At 33.7% G+C, this 23034-nt stretch overlaps 1 long non-coding RNA gene and 1 pseudogene across 1 annotated transcript; one reads left to right on the top strand and one right to left on the bottom strand.

The window, feature by feature from the left end:
- The first annotated feature begins 16062 nt into the window (after positions 1–16062).
- Positions 16063–18947, top strand: LOC18055853. Its single transcript, XR_002904056.1, has 3 exons — positions 16063–18001; positions 18295–18385; positions 18562–18947. It is a non-coding gene; the product is annotated as an uncharacterized LOC18055853 (long non-coding RNA).
- A 627-nt stretch (positions 18948–19574) lies between these two features.
- On the bottom strand, positions 19575–21733 carry LOC18055852 (annotated as a pseudogene).
- Between the last annotated feature and the right edge of the window lie 1301 nt (positions 21734–23034).

The following is a 23034-nucleotide window of genomic DNA, read 5'->3' as shown; positions in this document are numbered from 1 at the left end:
GCTTCGGCTTTTTCTCTCATTTGCTTTTTAGGAATTCATGCACGGAATGAGACATGTACCTCCATGCTTCATTAAATATTCAATTATCTTTATTCTAAAGGATTAATGAAAATGATATTTGGAATATTGATCATTGCTCTCATTTTTTTTTATAGAAATCATTGATTTGCTTGTCTAACTTCTTGGTCAAACTAACGACAAAATTATGTGATCGAAAAAATTTAAATGAGATCTATGCATTTTGTATATTGCATAAAATTCCAACCTTCATCAACAAACAATTAGAAAAAAAATGAAATATTTAAAACAATTTTTATGTATTATTGTCCATTGATATTCATACAAAATATCCCAAAGCCATCGAGGCATCGACCAATATATTTCTCACTCCCAAAATATGATGTTTCAACCATGCTTGCAAGTGAAACCTTAATTTATTCCACTAGTTTCATAAATTGAGAGTAACTTTATTATCAAATATGGGGCATCTAGAAAACCAAACAAGTTGAATAATAGCATCACTTAAATGATATATTAGGCAAATATTGGAAAGGACTTTACAAAACTCCAGATGCATTTAATTAGTACGTAATAGAAAGATTAGGCATACATAATCAATTAGAAGTCTTTCTCTCTGGAAATGAAATCTCACTATGGAAGTGTATGGGGGTTGTCATAACCCACATACGCCACTCACATTTGAATCAACAGTGTTTATAAATTCTCTTTCAATGTAGATAATCATACCATTTAATTTAAGTTCCTTTAACGAGAAAATTGATCAAATTCCAAGAATTAGTAGTCAAGTAATTGATAAATTTGTTGCCTTCACAACTTTGTGAGAGAGATGAGAGAGATGAGAGAGATACTTGAAGGTGAAAAAATTAGGAAAAGTGATAAAGATAGACTTCTAAAAGTAAATTTATTGGCAGAATTTTAAATAGCATTGTGATAATTTTATGAATGTTACGGTGGCAAATTAGTAAACACTATAGTGATATTTACAATATTTATGAGTGGAGATTATTTTAATCATAAATTAGGATTTAAATTAATCTTGGGGATTCATTTAAATAAATGTAAATATTTATATTTTTCTTTTTATCTTCCAGTCACTTTACAAGTAGGGTGATATTATATTAAGCAAAGGAAAAGGTGCAAAAAAATTGAAATTTTTAAAAAGAAACGGAGACTTGGAGCTCCGTGATGTTATAATGTACAGTGTGATTTTGAGGGAGCACCTTGGAAACGGCAAGAGCCACCAATTGCCTTCGATAATGCAATAGCAGCGATAAACAACATTGATGAAAACGCTTACAAGTGATTGGTACGGTTGACAATAATCCAAGCACATGGTCATGCCATCATTTCAGCTAGTTTTACAAGACTGATCATGTGACAAACAAAATGTCAAAGTCATGGAATGGTTATCGGAATGAGTATAGATGGAAACCGGGTCTGGAGCTTCTTGAATTTATTAGAGCACAAACATAGGTTGAATGCAACGCAGCCGTTAGTTTCTAAACCTGATGGCTTTGGTGGTTGCATGTAGTATACGGTAAAATATGGTATCTAATTAGTTTTGTTAGCTATTGCAACATGGGGTAATGGTGGCTTCATTTGTTGGGTATATGCAACAAAATTTATACCCACTCGAATATGGTGTTTACTTTTGGTTAGCTATGATGGAATCTTCTTATATTATGATTACATTTATCTTATATGCCATTGCTATATCAAACAATTACTCCCTAATATATATATATATATATATATATATATATACAATGTGGTAAGATTTTGTTGGATTCTTTTTTTAATAAATGATTGAGTATTCAGATGATTGAGTATTCATATTTTGTTGAAAGGATAGAATATTCAGGAATGTTTGTGCAAGGGAAAGTGGCTTGATAAACCTAGAAGTGGCGCAAAATTAAGCTTCCGACAATTATATTTTACGGGTATATATAGCTTAATTCATGAAATTAGAAAATAATTGTTATTCTTCATGTTAATATTCATTTTTAATTCCACATATTAATGGCAATTAAGTCTTTGTAGCTGTAAAGTAAGGGCATTTTTAAAATTGCGCTTTGTTATATGTTAGTTAAAACATATGTGCGTCATTGTGTAGTTTTATCCACTAGAGCTAAGAAAATTGGCGCCAATCTCCAATCATTTAGACACTAGGGGCGAATGGGTAAAAACACTCAAAAATTGATCAACTTCTTAATGTTATAACATAATAACAGCAAGGATAATTGGTCATTATGAAAATAGTAGGAAAAATTTGACAACCTCCCTTTAATTTAAGTTCCATTAACAAGAAAATTGATCAAACTCAATGAATTAATAGTCAAATGAATGATAAATTTCTTGCTTTTGCAACTTTGTGAGAGGTATGAGAGAGAAATTTGGAGAAGAAGAAATTTGGAAAAGTAATAAAGATAGATTTCTAAAAGTAAATTTATTGGCAGAATTATAAATAGCATTGTGATAATTTCGCTAATACTAGGGTGACGAATTAGTAAAGACTATAATGATATTTACAATATTTGTGAGTGATGGTTTATTTTAATCATAAATTAGGTTTCAAATTAGATGATTTATTTTATTCATAAATTAGGTTTTAAATTAATCTTGGAGATTTATTTAAATAAATGTAAATATTTATATTTTTCTTTGTATCTTCCAGTCACTTCACAATTAGGGTGACACTATATTATGCAAAGGAAAAGGCGCAAAAAAATTGAAAATTCTGAAAAGAAATAGAGACCTTGGAGGTTGGTAATGTTATAATGTACGGTGTGATGTTGACCCAAACAGCTCTTGCCCAACCAAAAACTTGATCCCATGTTTTATTTATGTGGGTTGGCTAATCCGCTGAACATCAAAAGGCTCGTGGCTTTGATCGGCTAGAGACGACATTAATAACTTTTTTACACCCGCTTCATTTCATCATTTATGTTTATATTATAAATTTTAGTTAAATTTTTACTTTTAAAAAATTATAAAAGTTTGGAGTTATAAAAATAAAAATATATAATAAGAAGAAAATAAATTAAGATTTTAAGATTCATATGTATTCTAAAAAAATAGAAAAATAGTTTTAAGGTGAAGTTTTATTGAAATTGATTAATTTTAATATACTGATTTGTTAAAGCTAGCTCTAAAATATAATTAGTAAAAAGAAAAAAAAAGAGTTGGATTTTTTATACCTCTTTAAATTCCTCATAAAACCATTTTTTTATGAAAATATCTCATTAAACAAACAAATAAATTTATTATTTCATAAACACTGGGCCCAATTCCTAATAATAACATATGAATATGTTTCCTTCTCACATTTTAGTAAATTTCATTTGACACCTGATAATTGTATTGCCTGGGTTGTAGTTAACTAAGCATCACCAATCAATTTCGAGAATTCCTCAGTCAACTTCCTCGTACGTTTTACGAATAGCACTCAGTTACCTGCAAGATATAGTTAATTAAATTCCGAAACAGTTCTCCACCAAAAAAAAAATCAGTTATAAAGAAATTAAAATTATAATAATAGTCCGATGTTGAAATCCAGACCATATAAAGAAATTAATAAAATTCCTAACTTCTCGTCACCAATGTCACTATATTGAGAGCACCACTTTTACATCAATTTCCTAATTTCCCTCCACCAATGTTTATTATATTTCATCAATTTGAGATTAGCAACCTACTTGCAATTGTACCATTTTTAAAAAAATTTTTTAAATCATTGTAATTGTTTGTTGGTTTGATGTTAATACTTTTTTTTAATTTATTCATTTGTTTATTTATTTTTGTCACATCATCAAAGGATTTTGATTTATGCACCCTAAAATTTCTATGAAACCTTTCATAAAATATTTTATTACACAATGTCCTTAAATTAAATTACTAATATAGACAAATTACACCTACCTCTTCAATTTTAGAATAAAAAATAAAAAAAGATTAAAATACAGTGTAAAATTTTTTGAAAATGATAAAAGATGGATTTAAAAGTATTTTTAAAGAGCGCAAATACCTCATCCCTCATAAGCAATAGATAAAAAAATAAAAACAGGACAAACAGTCCTAAAAAAGTAATTATAATCGCTCGATCGTCATCAACAATCAATAAAGTACTTTTATAATAAATTAGTGCCATATAACACACACAACATATCACATGCTCATAATGGATTAATTCCTTCTTTTATTAAAATATAGCATCGATTTCTCCAATTGATGGTTATTGCAAAAGTATTGATATGACATAACAGAAATAACCATTTAACAAATTCACGGGGATCGTGGATGGCCATTGTCAAGATCTCCACGAAATAAGAGGTAGTGATCATTATAATGATCGTTATACTCCTTGATCGCACATTCTTCACTTGTAAGTCCCGAGCAATCATCATTTTTCACCCATAATGTAGCTTTGTCCTCCTTGTCAAAATTTTGTTTTTTTTTTTTTATGCGAATACCACTCTAATGGTGGGGGGTTAGACGGGACCCCTACCTGTCATTTAGAACATATAAAGAAAATTATATGAGGAGGAGGACATAAACTAAAACCTTGAATCAAGATAAATAAATATAACAGTAAAAGATATGATTTAGGCATAGCCTAATATGAGAGGAAAAAGACTAATGCAAATGGTGATAATATCTCTTACGATAGTTGCGGCCGGCAAGTAATTTAATGCTCTTTTTCGAATGACCGACAATACTAAAATCAGGGCTATAGTCAATTCTTTAGAATTCTCAGGAGCAGACAGAAAATGATCATTATTCGCCAAATGTTCATCAGAACTATCATCATTATTAGTATGAGAATTGCAATGCCTAAATTTTGTGTTGGATGCTCGATGAAGATGTGGATTATACTCACCAGGTTCTCGGATCCTAGAATCATGAGTCGTGACATCCTAGCCAATTGGCTCCTGAATGGGAGTAGATTTTGTAGCGTTAGCTCGGTTCTCCGTAGATAAGACAATCGGAGACCCCGCATCTACAATCTGCTTAATGATGGAAAGGTCAGGTTGTGGAGTATCTAGGGGTTGTGGAGTATCTAGGGGTTGTGGAGTATCTGACGGCAGAACTTCTGACTGCTTATTATCTAATCTGGTCTGTCAATTCCCATTAGGCCGCTGGGGACGAAGCCCTAGATTGGCCACGTAACACGTCTCAATGGTATGGCCAAGGTGCTTGCAGGAAGCACAGTAGAGTGGGATTTTCTCAAAAATTACACTTTGCCAAAATCCATAATCTCCCACACCGATTCGTATCCGGGGCAGTAGAGGTTGAGTGACATCATACTCCACTAACACCCTACCTATAGAAAGGTGATCTAAAGAGGCAGTAGCTTGGTCAATTCATAACGGTTTACCAATAGCTGATGCAATAGAAAATAATGCTTCCTTACAATGCATGAAGTGGACAGGCAAGTAAGGAAATGAAATCCATACTGGAACTATAAGAGACTCCTCGGAACATCGAAAATAGGTGGTCCATTTAAAAATTATCATGGCACTCCCATTGATGTACCATGTCTGCCTAACCCATAGGCGTGAGTAGTCCTCCTCAACATCCAATTGAATTAACACATGTCGATTATCTAAAAGGGACACCTTGGAAGTTTCCTTCAATCGCAAAGTATTAAAAAATTTACGAATTAATTCTATACTGGGTCTATTGTAAGAAAATTTACCTACTAATGTCAGCTTGAAAGGAATGGCTATCGCTTGAATTTCCGCAGTGGAAAATTGCACGTTAGGCTTTCCCTCGAACAAAGTGACGGTCTTGATCGGAATCGTTGAGCTGGTTGAGCCATTCATAATATCCACCAAAGATTTTTTAGTGGGTTTATTTTAATTTAGATTTGGGACAAATTTCAACACCAAGGCGTAAAAAATTGTGCGGACGTGGGCTGAGTGGTATTTTGGATTAACAGATCTTTTAGGGGGTTATTTAATAAAAGTGTAGAGGGCATTCGAGAGGGCTGGGTGTTGGGATTTATTTAGGAAATGGATTGGACTTGCGTTTGACTAGTGGGAAAAGCTAGTGGGGTATAGGAGGTGCTAGTGGGAGACACACATGGGGAACACAAATCATGTGCTGCCGAAAGTGTCTCATGAGCATGGGAATTTCCACACGCGTGCAGACTTTTGAGCTGGTGTTGGCTGGATGTTTTTTGACCTTGGCTGGGTTCGGTGATAGTTGCATGCAATTGTTTTACGGTTGACAGCTGCAGCTGGTCGTGAGCACTTTCCCGTGTGCTTGCTTGTGATTTGGATGGGACTTTTTTTCGTGAGGGAGTTGTTTGTGTAGGTGGTGATTGTGGTTGGCTGGTGTTGGATGTTTGTTGACCTTGGCTGTGTTCGGTGATGGTTGTATACAGCTGGTTGTGAGCATTTTCCCATGTGCTAGCTTGTGGTTTGCATGAGAGTTTTTGTCGTGAAGGAGTTGTTTGTGTATGTGGTGATTGTGGCTGGCAGGTGGTTGTATCTTGAACCAAATCTTGAGACAAATGGCCATGGGGTGTGGGCTGGTTTTGATGGTGCATATGGGCTGTGACAGCAGGATGATCTCCCGAATGGTGTGTGGTTTGTGTTGGTTGCGGGCTAGAGGCTAGTGACTGGTTGGCTTGAGATGAAAACCCATTCACCAAGTCTGGTGATGAAAGCTTGGAGTTGGCTGTTGAAGGGATGACAATGGCGGTTGGAGTTAGTTGTTGAAGGGATGACGATGGTGGTGTATTTACGGAATTTGGGGGTTGTTGGGGTTGGGCTGGCGATTGACTCTTGTATTTTGAGCGAGTTTGCCGTTGGGACGTTCTAAAAAAAGGATGTTCATTTTTAGAAATGATGGGAGGAGCCGGTGGTGCTGGTTGCCATTATCGTCAACCGGTGAGATGAGAACCGGCTTGTTTCGAGCACTACTTTCTTCCCCTTCTTCTAGTGAATGGAGGGGTGATTTTGTTACCTCATGGCAGCAATCATAGTCATTGATGCCAATTTCTTTTTGTTTATTTACGGCATTAGGTGGGATTGAAGGTTGCTAAAGTTTCGAGAGGATAACGGCAGTGGACGTTGGTGGTTGGTTTGCATGGGGTTGGATTTGAGATGGAGGGTCTGAATGAGAGTGGTTTGGTTTGATTCGTGGTGATGGCAACTGGATGTCTGGCAATGGGTCATGGGTGAATTTTGGGTGTCATCAAAAAGATTTCTTAGGAGGATTCAAACTCCTGATAATTCGTTCTTCTGCAGAGAGGGTGTAGACCAATGATGGCTGGTTGCCATCACCGGCAGCCGGAGAGGCCATTAATGTCGTTTAAGGCTTTTGGGTAGGGGGGGAAGGGGGGAGACATGTGGCTTTTAGGCCTTTATTTGGACATTTATGATTGGCCTAATCTTACTGCACATTTCTTTAAAAAAAAGTTATATAATTTTTAAAAACAATTAGACAATAGACATTTAAAAGAAAAATTAATTTGAGTCGAAGATGTGCAGAAGCTTTGTTTTTTTTTATTAAAAAGATTATTAATTATTTCTCATCCTTAATATTTCTTTCTGGAAAATCTCCACTACAATGACTCAATTACCAGTGTCCAACGACTTCCATCGATTATTGAGCGCTACTTGAACTAACCAAAACACATGCACAATGCACACACAAGTGTTTCGGTTTAATGGCTTCGATCATTATTGTTGTTCATATCATGTAACATAAAAGAAAAGAGAAGGAAGTAAAAGTATTTTAACCTAAGCCTGTGATTGCCAACAACTTCTTCAATCTTTATAAACTTTCTCGACGATCCGGTTCCGTATCATTAATCGGGATAAAATTTTGTCCAAAATTTTGACCAATTTCAAATCAATTTTAGAAGATTAATTCCGACTCCCATAACATCCGGGACAGAATTTCGAAACACGATCGGTAGTCGGTGCGAAAATCATAAAGTTTTGGTGTTGTTTTTACTTTTACTAGACAAGCTAGTGATTAATATTGATGGACTTGAACAACAATAAAATTACACAGGTGACTGCAAACCTTCAAAAGTACCAAAAAGTCATTAAGTTGTTGCAGTCTTGTTGTGAGAAATGCAACAACAAAACTGGTTGTGCTTCAGTATCTGGCCTTCTAAAGCTTATATGAAATTGATGGATGATGCTGCATTGAAATCACAATAATGATGTTGCTTTCTGCGCATATATTTCCTTAAGGAAGAAAATGTCACAATAAACAATTGATGTAATATTCACTTTTTTTCAATTTAATACACATGCCGTAAAAATGCAGCTTTTATGGCAAAGAGGCAGCATTGTAGAGTTGGTTTTACCAATTCTCTCAACAACAAAAAAGGAGGTGATAGAAAGAGTTATGAGTTTACTTATTAGTTATATCAAGTAAATAAATATATATATATATATAACTAAAGAAACAAAGCATCTGTATTCCAAATGTTGGGCAAATGAAAGTTATTGTATTATATGGACTTTACCCCATTTAATAAGAATATTTCATAAATAAATGATGAAGTGGACACAGGCACGTTTTTCCAAGTGGGTATTGACATGGTTCATTTCTCTTCAGATATTGGCAGATCAATAAAAATTATATGATATGAGAATTTGTAACAAAAAGTGAACCAAGATGGAAGAGGAGAACAGAGAAGAAATATTGCAGTAAGCTTTAACTTTCCACGACTTTATTCCATTCATTCCGGACTACATAAATAGTCTCTAGACTTAACGTATTAAGCTAGAAAATAGAACGATAACAGCAAAATTATCTGGGAAATAACTAAGTTGTGCTGATTTTCAGCACCCAAAGCTTATTCAATAGAAACCACTAAGGTCCTCAACTAAGAAAGTATTAACAAAGTTGACCAAGTCTTAATGATGATCAAATCTTCCACTCTCCCTCTCCTGCCTCAACTAAGAGAGTATTAACAAAGTTGACCAAGTCTTAATGATGATCAAATCTTCCACTCTTCCTCTCGTGCTGTGAAGACATGCATGCAATTCCCATGCATATTCATAATGACCGCATATCATTCCCCACTACAACAAACAACAGCATTACCGACTAGATATTCGAAGGGCTTCATTTACCTTCGGTAATAATTACTTTTTATAAAGGCAAGGAAGAGTCGTCAGATATATACATTAAAAAGCGATTAGCTTTTTTTATTAGAGGTGGCTCATCAGAGCGAGCTAAACAGGAATGAAATGGGGTTGAGTAACACCAAATATGTCTTGCAAAAAAAAAACAATTAGCTTTTTCAAGAGCAAATTACCCTTGCTAATAAAGAATAAATTGGTTTGAAAAATAGATGAGTAATACCGAAAGTACATTTTTGTGGTAAAGTTCAGAGCAAGATAAAGATCCTAAGTGCATGGGTTTTGCCTAACTAAAAGCTTGAACATAATTTTAGCGACTAATTAAATTATTATAAATTGAACTTTTAATAATATCTTACTTTTATTAGCTTAAAAAAATAGATAAGAACACATATATTTCCAGCAATTAAAAATAACTTATTTATGTTAGTCCCAGTGGAAGAGAGTTTGTATAATGCTTTTGAGAATGGCGTTACAGCTGATAAGGTAAGTTCGGTATTTAGTTGATCTGGTGATCTGTTTTTCCATAAAAAAATGTCCGATGTGGTCAATTGATATGCATGCATATGCAAGTAACTTCTGACATTCTTAATAATTTGCCCCCTTACACCTCTTTTTAAGTCCCAGACTCCCAGCCATCCTCATCTCAACATGCTTTTTACATCAACCTAGAATTTTTTTTTTTTTGGGTGAAGAAGGTTTTTTGCATAGCTTACATACTATTTCTGATATTCTTGCAGCCAAAATAGTTTTTTCTTTCAAAGTCGCGTTTTTTTTTCAATTACTTTTGTAGTCATTCTGACTCATCTAACTCCATGATTGTTTGTTTTGCAGATCCTTAGTTTTCTTCAGCAAAATGCACATCCTCGGGTTGATGACAGAATACTGTCTGTACCAGAAAACATCTGTGATCGGGTCATAATTCTTTCCTGCATTCAGATGTATCGCATGTATCAATGCTTCCTGACCTTCCATAGTAAATTTCTCGATATTTTCTACATAATATATTTCAATTAACGAAGATGATTATTTATTTTCTAATGTTTCAAATTCTGCTATTTCCTTGACAGATAAGATTGTGGGAATCAAATTTTAATAGGGATGAAATGACCCGACCGCATTATTATGATGAGTTTCCCTCGAGGGTAGTCTGAGCATTTCAATTGGATTGATTTCTTATCTCACATCTTTCAAGGATTACATTTTAAAGTTATGTCATAAATCTTGTAGGATGTCTTTGAGGCTGCTTGTGATTATGCAAGAGATCAAAGTGGTTTGCAATGGGAGGATTCAAAGAAATGCGTCTAGTTGTTAAGGCAGAAATTCACATACACATAAGAGAGTTCCTTCGTGGTCAAAACAAGTAGAATGATATGTTTTCTTGGCCATGCAGAACTTACTGAACAAAAAGGATGACAAACCATGTGTTGCTTGGGATCATTGCATGGTAGGGTTGTCATAATTTGGAGATTTTCTTGCCCGATTCATAGCTGCATTGAAGCTACTATAGGCATTTTCCAGATTCATTGCAAACCAGATGGAAAAATAAGAAATCAAAGATTCTTTCTACCTAAAATAAACGAAGGCGGGGCTGAAGTCCATGAAAAGTCATCCAATCCCTACATTGAGGGATGATGTACGATTGTACACTAGAAAATACGAAAGGTGGAAATTGTTGTCTTATCTTCTCTGTATATTTAATCTTTAATTCAACTTAATATGACTGAAATATGAATAATGGAAGTTTATAGAATTTTGATGGCAAGTTTTTTTGTAAAAATTTGTATCGATTTGACCAAAATTCAATTTTGTAAGTCGGCCTTTAATTTTTTTTTTTTTTTACTTGACTTGAACAACTTTATTTGGTTATAGTGTTAGAACTCCTCATTATATTAAAGTATTATAATACCAATGTTCATCAATTGCACCACATAGTATCATAATGTGGTCAACACAAAATCTTATGCAGTCGAATCTGCATAAACTAAACTCAACGAAGGGTCGGGTTTACGCAAGTTTTGTAACTGTTTTGTGATAAAAAAAAAATTATTTTTTGCCTTTCATTCTCACCCTCGTTCTTAGATTGGCTCAAGCAGTTCTTTCCATCATTCTCTCTATGCAGTGGTTCAACAAACGCTAACTACTTAACGCTCCACCACCACGCCATTTGCCTTTAACGTGCGACGCTAACTCCATTGTCACCTCATTGCGTGACACCCACCTACCACGCGACACTAGCTCCACTGCCACCCCACCATGCAACACCTAATCTACTACCACTCCATCGTGTAATACCACTGTTGCCCCTCATTAGCAATGTTATAATAATTATAGTAGTAGTAATAATAACAATAATAGTATTATACAAGATCATCGAGGTGTGTTTTTGGCTACTTTTGGATCCTTTCTTGGCCGCTAACCGATACTTTACGCTGAGCTCATGGTTGTGTGCGAGAGCTTGGAGCTTGCTGCTCAGCTTGGTTATCCTATGCTTTAGGTGGAGTTGGATTCAGCTATGGTCATTTCTTGGATACATTCTCGGGGTCCTGGTAATTGAGATTATACTTACTTTCTGCGTCGGATGTGTTCTTTCACATCATCTTCGCTTATTCTGGTCAGTCATGTGTTTTGTGAGGCTACCTCTGCTGCTGATTTTTTGGCTAATTAGGCATGTTCTCACTATGTCAATAGGCGCTTCTCTTGTTCCCAGGATCTTCCCGCTGGCTTATTTAGTATTCTTCATTTGGATGCTCAGTTTGTTCCTCATGTCAAGTGTTAGCATTGATGGTTTTCTTTTCTTTTATTCTTTCTTGGCTCTTCATGTGTATTTTCATTTTCTTTTGAAGGTTTTGATCTATGTTCCCCTCTTTACGTATTCATTTCAATTTTTTATATTTATATTACAAGTAGGGGTCCTACCTAACCTCTCACTTTCTGCTAATTTTTCTTTTTTTAAAAAATATATATGTTTGTCCATCACAATCAGACATTCGCAGCTACTGTAATTGAGCATTTTTTTTAATTTTTGAGCAAAAGGATTCATCGTCTTTTACAATGCTATTGTAATTCATTTTTTATTCCCCAGCCCCTGTGAGTTCTTGCAATAGAAAATGATCGCTTTTAGATCCTCACAGCGATAATAAGAGTTCGTAGCACTATAACAGCTATCATGAATCGGTGAAGATGTCACTGAAGTTGATGATTTGTCTTTGTGCCTATCTTCGTCTTTGCCTTCGCTTTAGGCTTTGGATTTTTCACACTGAAACATGTCATCCAATACAGCCTTCAAGACTTTACTTTGATTTTCTCATCATATTTATTATTTTTGCAATTATTAACTGCTTTTATGATGAGAATGGTGCAATTGTTGATGATATTTTATTTGGAATAGAAAATCAATTCAAGAGTTGATGGTGCGTTTATGTTAGAAAAAACAAACACAGAGTGAGTTGACAATTTAAATTGCAATTAATTAAAACAAAATATAAACCAGCAATCGGAAACAGCAAATGAAGAACAGAAGAGAAATGAAAACGGAATAAGAAATATAAACCTGAGGCCTGCACAAGACAGTTTCCTTAAAACAGATTTACCACCTCTTCGGAGTGCTTAAGGTCTGCTAGTATCTGTTTCCTAGGATACAACGGGTACGAATTTCCAGTCAAGCACAAGCTGGAAATTCTGGCGAACCACAACAAGTAACTCGATCAGAGAAAGACGAAGAAGGATGAAAGAACCACAACATTTTTATAATCATGTTAGGATGTAACAGCTGATGTGTATTGAATTTCCGAATTCAATATGTTTTATTTAATTGCTATAACAGCTAAATCAATTCAATGAATTGATTTCAAAATTGAATTAAAAAATGTGAACAACAGTAAAAAATAATTGTAAAATCTGTTACACATTCTTTGAATTCAAAACACCAAACTGTTACAATAAAAAATTAAAAAGGAAATTAAAAACGTGCCAAGCTTGCATGGATGATTTTGGCCTAACATTCGCGTACGCAGGATGTGCGGGCGCACACGAGTTCAACCACATCGGTCTTAGATTTGCACCCCCCCCCCCCCCCCGCGCACGCGCATGTGGAGAGAGCCTCTATCCTTATAATCCTTACCCATGCATGGTTAAGTGTTTATATATATACACTAATTCCTAGGCTTCTTTTTCCCATGTGGGATAAGCCTCATTTCCTTTCAAATTTCTAACTTCAAGGGTGAACTTTGAGAGATAATTTCTCATTCACCCAAGCACCATTTTGAGAAAATAAGATTATACTCTTGAAGTATCAATGGAGTAGAATACGAACCTCACAATATTTTCCACTTTCGTTGAGTGGGACCCACTCAAAGTGTGCCCTCAAAATAGCATGTTATGCTATTTTTCCAACAGTTTACTTAATGGAATGAGAATGGGGTGAAATATGAATGGGCTGGGAATGAGTTGGAATGGGAATAAAATTCTAATGTTCACTTGGCAAAAATAAATGGGAATGAGAATGTGCTGGAATGTCATTGATGTGTTTACTTAGCAAAATAAATGAAAATGAGAAATGGGAATGAGAATCAATTTACCAAAATACTTATAGTATTAAATAATGTAATTTTCATTAACTAGATACATGTATAAATATTATTATAAAAATGATATTAATTAAGAAATAAAATTAATAATAACAAATGTTAATAATGATAATATTAATAAAAATAATATTAATAATAATTAATAATAACTAAAATAATAAATTTAATAATAATAATAATAATTATGACATTTAAAATAATAAAATTAATTGTGATTTGAACAAGGGTAATTCAAAAAATATAAAAAAAAATTATAAGGATACAAAGGTCGGTTCAGGGAATGGGAATTCTCATTCCCAACCCCCCATGGGAATGAGATTCTCATTCCTTATTCTCAAATTGTGTTGGGCCCATACATTTTATTCTCATTCTCAAATTACATTTTGCTAAGTAAACATGAGTTTCATTCTCATTACTTAAACCCTCAAGTAAACACAACATGACTGTTAAAGAGTGAAAACATTTTTTCTTTCTTCGGTATTATCTATTTTGGCAACGTTATGATCCTTCTTAGTAATAAATCATAATAATAATAATAGTAGTAGTAGTAATAATAACAATAATAGTAATAATAATGAGTTGTAATAAATTTAACATACTCACAGTTACTTGTCTATTATATGCAATTTCCATTGTAGTAAAGATTAAAATCGAATTTGATTGTACCATTTTGATATAAAAAAAAAATGATTTATACCATAAGAGGTGTGTGATTTTAATAGATCTTTTGTGTTGAATTGTACTAGTAGTGACTACTTGCAATTGCGTTAGGGAGGGAGCTTTTGCTTTTGACCCCCCCTCAAAATCCTGACAACATTTATTTTAAATTTTATTTTCTAAAATACCTCCTTTTAGTTTTTAAAATATAAATTTATATAATAAAATTAATCATATTTCTATAAAGTTCTTTACTCTAAAAAATTATTTTTTAAGTTTTTATTCGTAAATTATATTCAAAACTTAAAATCTTAAAATATTTTTTTCCTATTATATAGTTCATAACTCTAATTTTTTTTAAAAAGCTATTTTTATTAAAATTTAAGTATACATTATAAAATAGGGTAGATGTGAAATATTTATTAAAAAATAATTAATTTCAGTGTTTAACTTAATTTCTGTACAAAAAATTGGAATCGAATCAAATCTGCTCGGTTGTTTTGATAATTTGAATGAGATTTGGGTTTTATATGAGTTTTTAGGGGTGTCAAAAAATGTGGGCTCAATTTTTCATACCGGCCAACCCAATCGTTTTAAATAGGCTTTAATTGGGTCCAGTCGTCCAGAGCGCGAGAAAACGTGGATCTCTACGCATCAATAGATGAATATATCGAGACAATTTTAGGAATTGATGAAATTGTCCTTGTGATTGAAAGTTAGTGTTTTAGTCTTTCAGATAACAAACGTAACACGTGAAAAACCGTTGTTGCACTTGCCAGTTGCCACGTAATTAGGGATGGCAAATGGGTACCGTCCGCAATGGATTTATTATTATCAAACTTAAACTCGCACAAAATTTAAATTATTAAACTCACCCGCAATCCACAACAAGTTTTAATTTTTTTAAGAAAACTCACTTGCTGTAGGTTTTGACAATTGCCACATTCGCAATGATATTCGACGGATTTTTTGCTTGTTTGTATATTTAAAATCACAAATATTCAATATATAAATCTATAATAATAACCTCGAATTCCACATAACATATTCAATTTTAAATTTAACCAATATAAATGAAAAATTAAAATTTCAACATAAATTCAATACAAACTCTCAAATTTAAAAATAAAATATACAAATCCTTAAAAAAACACAAAGTAGTATTTAAAAATAATAATTATATTTCAAATTACCATTCAACATAAGATCAAAGAGAAGCTTTTCATTGCATTCACCATCATTAGCACCCATCCAACATGTTGTCTACAATAATGATTACGATTAATATTTTTCAAAGAATAATACTTTCAAATATTAATCCAAAAAATCATAATAATAAAATAATTCATGCATTAAGTTAAAAGAAAATAGATCACACAAAAATATTTTGGTTATTTGACATTTTACATAATTACATTATTTTCTTTATATATTTTTTAAATTTAAATTTTTTTAATTAAAATTAAATTAAAAATATTTAAAAAAAATATTACAGGTCTAATGAATATCTATGTGAATATTTACTAAATATTAAGTTAATACCAAACATACCTACATCTAAATGTAGATTTTAATTTATAATATTAAATTCACTCGTAACCAGTAAAATTATCTATAACGGACAGATTTTAACAGACGGATTTAAACGGGTTTGCGGGCACAATTACCATCCTAAGTCACGTAACTGAACAAACAAAGCGGCCTTCCGATCACTCTTCATTTCCAAATGAAAACCTTAATTTTTGTAAACTCAATTGGCAATTACACAAATCCATTGATTATTTCATCTCCGAATTTTCTCACTCATTTTCGATTATTTTCTCGAAAAAATAAAACACTCCTTCCCTTTTCCCGCTCGAAATGTTTTTACGATCCCAAAACTCTAGATTTATCTCCCATCAAAGCTGTTGCATCGCCCGAGTCCATGAGTTAGGGTGGGTTGGAGGATTTGAGACTCAGTGACACGGGTGAGTCAACTCCGTTGCGTGATTTTTTAATTTCCATTGGAATAGATGATAGAAAGTATGTCTTTATGTTTATTTTAGGGCTTCTATGTGCCTTTTCCATTTCTAGGGTCAGGGTGTCGTCTATAATTGTGTTTCCAGCTACAGTTTTGGCTTTTGCAATTGGGTTTTTCATTTGGGTTCGTTCATGGTAGCAGCTTCAGTGAAGTATGTGCAAGTAAGAGAAGATTGAAAGAGGGAATTTTTAGGCCTAATAGTGAGAAATTGAGGAATTTATTGGATTACTTTGAACGTTTTGAAGGTAAAGTTGTAACTTGAGAGTGATATACAAAGAGCTATTGGTTGTTGTAAAGTTACAGTTGGTGATTTGGAAAAGTATTTCAATGTAATAGGATCAATAAACGTATCAGCTTCAAATGCTAGAAATGCCATTGAGGTTTGTGTTGTTAACGTGGGGAATTGTAATAATGTGTTACCTGATTACCAAAAATCAGGTAAAAAGAGGAAAGAAATTGGGGATGTTGGTTTAGATTGGGTGCAATTTATTGGGGTCTTGTCTGGAGAAAAAGTTGTTAATTCAAAGCCTAACAGAGTTAAAGATAATATAAAGCATGAGAATGATCAAAGTCAAGTAAATAATTCAAGTCCTGGAGATGAGCAAAGGTTTCTTTCTGATGATGAAGGCATTGGCAATTCGCAGTTTTCTCGAGATTCTCTAAATAAGTTTTCTTTGAATCAAGACAGGGATACAGGAATAAAGCTGGATTTGCTGGATGAAAGAATGAGGGTGATGGGTTCAGGTGACAAAGAATTTATGGAGACCAATGAGTATAGTTACCAGAATAAAAGATTGCAATTCACAAATAATCACCATGACTCTGTATATATGGGTCATACAAATGTAAGTGAAACATGGGAATCTGGTGATAATTTGCTTGACTCTGTAGGTTTTAGAGTCAGTTGGAACCATATGGAAAGTGAAGATTCCTTTGTACAAGAGCACATACTCAGAAAGTATAGTTTATAGGTCTTCCTGCAACTGAGAGAAGGATGAGAATCAGATTTACGGTTCCATGTTAAGAGAAGACAAGGTGAATCCTGAGGATGATTCCCATCTGACTGATCACTTGCGTGCTCGTGAGAGTGAGATCAGTTCCTCTTCGTCTTCTAAATTTATTGATGATGTGATGTTTGATAGGTATCTCAGGGAAGCCAGTGATCTTCTGAAACACGCAAAAGAGTGTATGAGGAGTGGTTGGGATGAGGAGTGTGCAGAGATGATATGGCACAAGTCTGCCAGGTTACTCTCTCAGCCCATAGCTATGCAGCACGAGTTTGTTAGCTGTGGACCAATTGAGCAACGCATATCTTGTTCGTGGAGAACTAAAGCTACATTTTAGCTGCAAGCTGAGAAGACTCCTTTTGGAAGGTGATGTCTTATCTGTTGAGGAACAGAAAAGAATACTCAAGGGGTTAGATTATCAGTTTGTGAATAAAGATAAGCTTCTTGTCGATGCTTGTGAAGAGTGTGAAGAACTCCTTGTGAAGGCAGGTAGAAAATATATGTTGGCTCTGTCGATTGATGGGAATGACGTGAGAGCCCTATATAACTGGGGTCTTGCACTCTTCTTCCTTGTGCAACTAATTGGATATTGGACCAGTAAGCATCCAACCCAATGTACTCAGATTGTTTATATCATCTCTATAGAAGTTTCTTCTATTCAGTGCACTCAGTTTAGGCCACAGAATTTTCTTTTGCTTTCAGTGCCCGTCAAGTGAACTTCTAGCAATTTTGGGCTCAGTGGCTTAAAGATTTCAGGGTCTATTTTTGTCATTGATTTGAAAAGATAATTTAATATCTATCTCATAATTTGGTTGATATAAAGCTTCTTTGAGTGGATTGGAAAGTAGTTAAGATACATTTGAACTCATTTCTAATCTTTCAAATTTCAGGAAACAGCTTTTGATGCTGACAAAATATTCTTGGCTGCAATTGATAATTTTGATGCTATGATGTTGAAAGGAAATATTTATGCACCCGATGGTATGTTTAATTTCTTTCTCTGTCTATCAGAAACAAGTACTAAAGTTTCTATATGAAGTGTATAATTGTTATGCTATCAGTTCCTTTTCCATATTTATTCCCTGTTTACATCTTGAATGAATATAACTGTTGAGGTATGAAATTCCAGTTGACATTTAAACGTTTATCGGTTACAGCTCTGTTCAGATGGGCTGTGGCGTTGCAGCAAAGATCTTGTTTACGGCCAAGAAATAGTAAAGAGAAGGTGAAGTTTCTGCAGCAGGCTAGGGGACTACATGAAGAACTTCACATGAACTCTGACAATTTCCAAGTAAGAGAAGCGTTGTCGTCTTGCATGTCAGAACTTAACTATGGTGACTTCTTTTGGTGGTTCCTGACAATAGAGTAATCTAGTCTTCTGGTTAATTGTCTCATTACTTCACTCTTGTGTTCTCTTAACTATAGTCAGAACTTAACTATAGTCATACTGCCCCTGTTCTGTTTTCATTCTTTATTGTTCTTGTTTACCCTGTACACTCCAATAAATGTAGCAGAACTATGATGGATGTTTTTCTGCCATCTATTGTGTTTTTTTACTCTGAAAATTTATAAATTCATAATAAATGAAAGAAGATGAGTAATCTTTTCTTTGGCACATGAAACTTGTGTTAATTCATTTGATCTCTCATGGCACATGGCTTCTTTCTCTTAGGTTTATTTGATTCAAGGTGTTTCCTTGCCAGAAACAGTATATTATTATGGTATTTTGCTTGCTGATATGATTACCACAATTTTGCTCATTTTAACATTGGCATCAACAAATATTTGACCTTTTGTGATGTATGTTGTATGAACTAGTATGAACTATAAGCTATGTTTCATTTTCCCCGTTAAAATTGTCATTAATTGATCAATGTACACCATATGCATATTTACGTCAATGTTATTGCTGCTTCCATTTATTCAGATCCGAAACAGTCCCGGTTCAAAATCCACACCCCATATTCAAACAACAATTTTTGACTTTATCATAGTGGACAAACTTTTACAGAGCAATTAATCAATGTACACAATACCTCTATTTTTTTTCAACACTTTGGTATTCCATGTGTTTATCAAATAGAACTGTCAAACTGACCAGTGTGACCTCACCGCCCTAGACAATTGTTGCTTTTAAGCTTGAATCTGCACAGGACAGAAGTTTGGATTCTCAGCTTTTGCCATGGACCTCAAACGATCTTGGATAACCCTCAAATTGTGTTACCATTACCCGAAGACCGTTAATTATAACAGCTTTCTCCTCATCTGAATCATTTTGTGATAGCCAAATTTCAAAGGGGCTCTGTTCCTTGTCCGTCTGGTCTGTGAGCTTCAACTTTAACTGCATCAAGCACTGACTACAGTTTAACTTCCAAACCATCACTAGCTTGGTGCAGCACTAACAATTGAAGAAAATAATCCAAAGAGGATACCATATGGACTTAAAAGCATAGGCCACATAAAAGGAAAGTTGAGTTCAAATCCAAAGAGGATACCATATGAATGAACATTAGAAATGAATGATATTTACTGAAGAGGGTATACAGGAGTTCATAAGCAAAATGCTATGAAATTGAAACACTAATTACCAGGAATGGTTAATCTATGCCAACTACAGAAGGAACGTCCACAACATTCAGCTCAATCTTCTTGCTAGTGATGGGTTGTAAATGGAAGTTTCAAGACACTTAGAACAACATCTACCAGATAAGAGCGCTTCCATATGCCATACATACCGAGATTGCAGAGAAATGTGTTGCATATGAGTTAACATTTCTGAAACCTTTAAAATTCAAATTCAATTACACAGCACTCAATCAAATTCCATGTAACGTCTCTTTTGCACTCTTTTTTTATAGAATTCAAACACATTATTAATCATTTTTTAAATTTCATTGCTATCTGAGTCTTAATCTGCTGAGTTTATTACATCTGTAATTTTATAAATATCTCGTTTATTAGACTCAAGACTGATTTTTATTTTTTTCTGTAAGAATTGTAGCTTTGTTTTATTATAGCTTTATCTTCAATAATCTCATCTGAACAATTTTTAAGCTTTCTTTTTCTTCAATTATTAAAGAATACACTTACGGTGCCAAGAATTTGCTGTGTCTATAGGCGACCAGGTTCACCCAAATTTGTACGCCATGTTATTTGAAGTTTACCAAGAACGTTACTTTCTTGAACTTTCACTTGTGAAGAAGAACCATGTGACAACATTTTTAACTGATATAGATAGTTGTGAATCCCTCTACCAGATCTGATGAGTACTGGTACCATAGATGTCTCTCTGCCAGAATATGATAAATCAATAAAAAGAAAAGCACGAGAGATCGGATTTTGTAAATAACAAATGTACATGAAAATTTGGATTAAAAAATATTTAATAATGAAAAGAAACACAGAACACAATCTTCAATTCAAAATACCCAGTATAATTTATCTGGACATACCTACTTTGAGCATTGTAATCAGAATGGGGTCCATCAGCTTTAAACATTGTTGCACTCCAATTCTGGGCAGGCTCAAACTCAACTTGGTCCATATAAAGATTTAATTTTGTATGATTCTCAAAGCATGCCTCTAAAAATGAAATTATTAGAAATGAAATTATTCTCACCTTAAAGGATAGGAGGATCCTCTGCCTATCCGTTTGAATTTCTGCCTATTTAACGGAAATAATTAATTTTTTATTTTTTTTAATTTAAGCTAAACATGTCCTTCATTTGAAATGAAATTATTTGGGGAAAAAAAAAAACACTTACCCTAAGAACAACATCTCTGACTTCTAAAGTAGAACTGTTGTTGATACTAATGTAGCTACAAAACGTCTCTCCCAAATAACAATTGTTAATTTAACAAAAAGGAAAACGAATAATTATAATTTTTATTTTTTAAATAAAGAAAATTAGGAAAGAAAAAGAAAAAGAGAATAGGGACCCGAAGGCTTGGGGGAGCCGGGGAGGACGAGGAGGCCGGAGAGGCCGATGGAATCAGCGGAGTCGTGGAGGGGGAATCTAGAGCGATAGGTGAGATCGAGCGAATTGCGTGGGATATACCTGGTTTCCCTCAAAATACCCAAAATATACTTCCATCTATTAAAATCGCTAACTTTACACATATATACTTAAAAAGATCAGGGAAAATACAAAAATAACCTTAATAAAAGCCAACAAAACAGAATCGATTCCCACCCAAAATCACAAAGTCGAGTAAACAAAAACAAGAGAGAAAACTCCTTGAAGAACAAGTGGCTCCCTACCCATTCTGCACTTCAGCTATCACCACCGCCTCAACCGTGTCACCACCACCTTGTCTTGCCTCCGTCATTGGTTACTAGGTAAGTAATTTTCATTTTCTTCTTTCTCCTACAAATATTCAAAGAAAACTTTTAGGGTTTTTGCTGAAAATAGTAAGTGATTTAGTGAATTGGGTATAATTTATGGAATTACTGAAAATGGAAAGAATTAGAAGTATAACATGAACAATGTAATACAATATATCACGAAGAGACATACAAAAACAAATGTCAGACAATATATTTTTATTTGAAGAACTTCAAATTTATTTTATTTCCTCTATGGATTTTGTATTCTTATTTTTGTTTGAGTGCAACAATGTGGTTAAAGAAAAGTTGATTAAAGAATCATGTGAGTTAGTTTTCCCAATTTTTGCTTTGCGGTTGGAGAAAGGATGTGTTTAGTTTTGAAACATTATGATTCAATTTTAAAGGTTATTTGATTGTGTTCATTGGATCTGCCTTTTATTGATTATTGTTTTGAATTTTGTTTTAAACATATTGTTCTGGAAATTTGTGAAATTAAGGATTGTAGTGTAAGAATCTATATGTGTTGTGTTCTAAAATCAGGGTTAGAGTTCAATTATGAGCTGGAAAATAGTTGTTGGCATGTTATTAGCCTAATAACATTTGAATTGTTTACTATCAAGCTTCGTATGATTAGTTTATAACCCATTTAACCTCTAGATAAAACTTTTTGCTTGATCCTATAGGTTCTGGACTATATACAAAAAAAAACCATGCCATCCGATGATAATTTAGATAACGACGATCAGAATGCGGTTTTAGTAAAAGTGTCTAATATGTCATCATTAAAGGCACTTTCACTTATAAAGCAACGTCTCACAGAGCAACAATATGAAGTATTTAAGGAAACATGCTTTGGTCATTTTGTGTACCTTCAAGATCTAAAATTCGCTGGCCAAATTGTTCATGCATTATTATTACGGTATCTGAGATCAACTGATAAGGCAATGTACTTCAAAATAGGACAAAAAGAGTGCAGATTTTCTATGCTTGCGTTTGCCTTAATTACGAGATTGAAATGCCATAAAGAACATGATCTTCTAGTACATGAGAAAGACAATGCTGATAATATATGTGATGTGTTCATGGGGGGCAATCATGAATTTACTCAAAAATAATTATAGAAAGCTTTTTCAACAGCCCAGTCCAATGATGATACCTTGATGGTCAAGTTCGCCATGCTATATTTCTTGGAGTCTGTGTTGCTAGGAAAGGAGCCCAAGAATAAGATTGATGACCTCCATATTCGTTTATTAGACAACTTTAAAGAATTTAATAATTATCCATGGGGTCGCTTGTCATTCGA

Source organism: Citrus clementina, unplaced genomic scaffold (assembly GCF_000493195.1).
Source record: "Citrus clementina cultivar Clemenules unplaced genomic scaffold, Citrus_clementina_v1.0 scaffold_1, whole genome shotgun sequence".
Taxonomy (NCBI): domain Eukaryota; kingdom Viridiplantae; phylum Streptophyta; class Magnoliopsida; order Sapindales; family Rutaceae; genus Citrus; species Citrus x clementina.
The sequence above is the reverse complement of the archived record's forward strand: the minus strand, read 5'-3'. Positions and strand labels throughout refer to the sequence as shown.